The sequence below is a fragment of the Octodon degus genome, unplaced genomic scaffold (assembly GCF_000260255.1).
Source record: "Octodon degus isolate 3935 unplaced genomic scaffold, OctDeg1.0 scaffold00069, whole genome shotgun sequence".
Taxonomy (NCBI): Eukaryota; Metazoa; Chordata; class Mammalia; order Rodentia; family Octodontidae; genus Octodon; species Octodon degus.
In genome coordinates this window covers 3,812,651-3,814,794 of record NW_004524645.1, presented here as the reverse complement: position 1 = coordinate 3,814,794, position 2,144 = coordinate 3,812,651, and the positions used below count along the sequence as shown (strand labels likewise).

Here is a 2,144-nt window from a genome sequence, read left to right as displayed (position 1 = left end):
GAAGACCCAATACTATTATTGACCTTGGACTATTTTGGAATATTTTGCTGAGTTCATACACCTATAATATTTAAATGAAGGCACTAAACAAAAAAAGAGGATACAGATGAATGACTATTTTGTATCTTTTATTCAAAATGATTAAGATAGATATACAGCTACATTCTCTTAGCTCAATGAATAGAAGGATTTGTTCTAATAGTTTGTAAATAGGATATCATGTCTGCATCTTGTACAACAAATTACCTCTAGGAAAACGGTATGCAATGTGTTAATTATTGGAACTGTCTTACCCATTCGATTTGAAACTGTCTCATTGCTATTTGTTTCTCAATAAAATTATGGAGCAAAAAAAGAAAGAAATTTCATACAATTTGAGGCACAATAAACTTCACTAAACGATGAACATCATACAAGTTAAATTCATTAGAAAATAATGTGCCAAAATTTGGCCTGATGTTTCAATGATATATTGAAATTGTAGCTCCCAAAGATGGTTTGAAATGGCACTATTTCCAAGTTGCTTTTGTTCCAGCTATATCTAGTAGTGGTATTAGGCAAAGAAGCTAACTGTTACACGACAAAGATAATCAACTGTCTCAGTGTTCATTAGGAAATTTTCATTTCTACTTTATAGATGTGCTGTTGATTGGGACTTGTGCTTGGTTTTTCAATTTCCCATAACCCACAGTCTTAAATTGGAAAAAAATACTTTAATGAACACCAAAAGTTTATTCTCCACCACCTCTCCTTCTGCCCTGTCGGTCTTTCAGTTCACCATTAAACATTACCCCGCTCCTTCCAAACTAAGACAAAATATGAGAGGCTGTAGCTTAACCCCTAGTCTGTGTCCTCATTAAAATCACACATAAAGCACATCTCCTTCACTTGGCAATATGTGCTACACAATTTCCCAGGGAGTTTTGCCCATTTAGATTAGTTTTGGAAATTTACAGAGTTTTTCTTTTGTACTCTGTTCACAGCTACTGCCCTGGGGCACATACCATCCAGAGAGGCTTTGGTGTATCTTATGCTTTGGTCCCAATGACAGGGAGACATAAATGTGAAACACAGTTATTCCACAGCTAATCCAGGGGGAATGTCTGGGTCTGACACATCTCCAGAAACAACAAAATTCCATGATTTGGTGTGCTGATCTGAGGACTTGCAAGTTGGGATAGCGGGCCAGACAGCCAGGTAGAGAACTCAATTAGATCATATAGAAATATTCAAGAGACTGTGGATGTTGAGAATATGAGAGAAGCATATTTGACCAAGTTCAAAGAATCTGAAATTACATAGAAAGAGCATTTACATTGGATACAAAACTATGAAAAAACCGGTAACCTGGGTGAGGTCTGCCATCTTTTGGGGGAAGAAAAGATTAGGTATTGTACAAAAGTCACATCCAGGAAGCTGGAATGCATGTGTGAACCCCAAAGTTAGGGGCTTAAATACAACCCAGTAAGTTTCCCAAGAAAGAACTTGTAAGTTGCTAAGTGAAATTGCACAATATCGAACATCTCCAGTGTAAGGAGAAGTCATCTTGAAGAAGCCTTTTGGGACAATATGACAGTGTGAGAAGACTCATTGGATGTCTATGATTCCAAATGTGAACACTGAGTTGAAACATTGAGCATAAAGTCATCTCAGGTGGGTGTGATGGAACAAGCCTGTAATTCTATCTACTGAGGAGGCTGAGGCAGGAAGATTGAAAGTTCAAGGATAGCCTGGGTAACTTAGTGAGATCCTGTCTCCAAATAAAAAATAAAAAGGGCTGGGAGATGTGTCTTAGTGGTAGAGCATCCCTGGGTTCAACTGCAGTAATAAAAAAGAAAGGAAAAATGGCAACTCAGTAACAGACTGCACATCTCTTCCCAAGGGCCCAAATGTTTTTATCCCTGAGAAGCATTAACAGTGAGAGAGTCAAAGCCATGGGATAAATATTTCTTGGTTATACCATCTGTTTGGCCTATTAAGATGATAGCTTGGAGTCCCAGAAAATGTATATAATTGAATGTCTGTTTAGTCTTTGCACTTTAAGATGAAATCTAAACAAGTATGTGTATATTAGAATTTTTATTAAAAATCAACTCACTTTCTTTCACTAAATTCATAAGTATTTATTAGCTTTATAAGGCTTA

General features: G+C 36.7%; 1 protein-coding gene across 2 annotated transcripts in view; it reads right to left on the bottom strand.

Annotated features, from left to right (window-relative positions):
• Positions 1-2,144, bottom strand: part of Frmpd4 (FERM and PDZ domain containing 4) — a 283,401-nt gene that overhangs the window by 214,289 nt on the left and 66,968 nt on the right. The window lies entirely within an intron of this gene.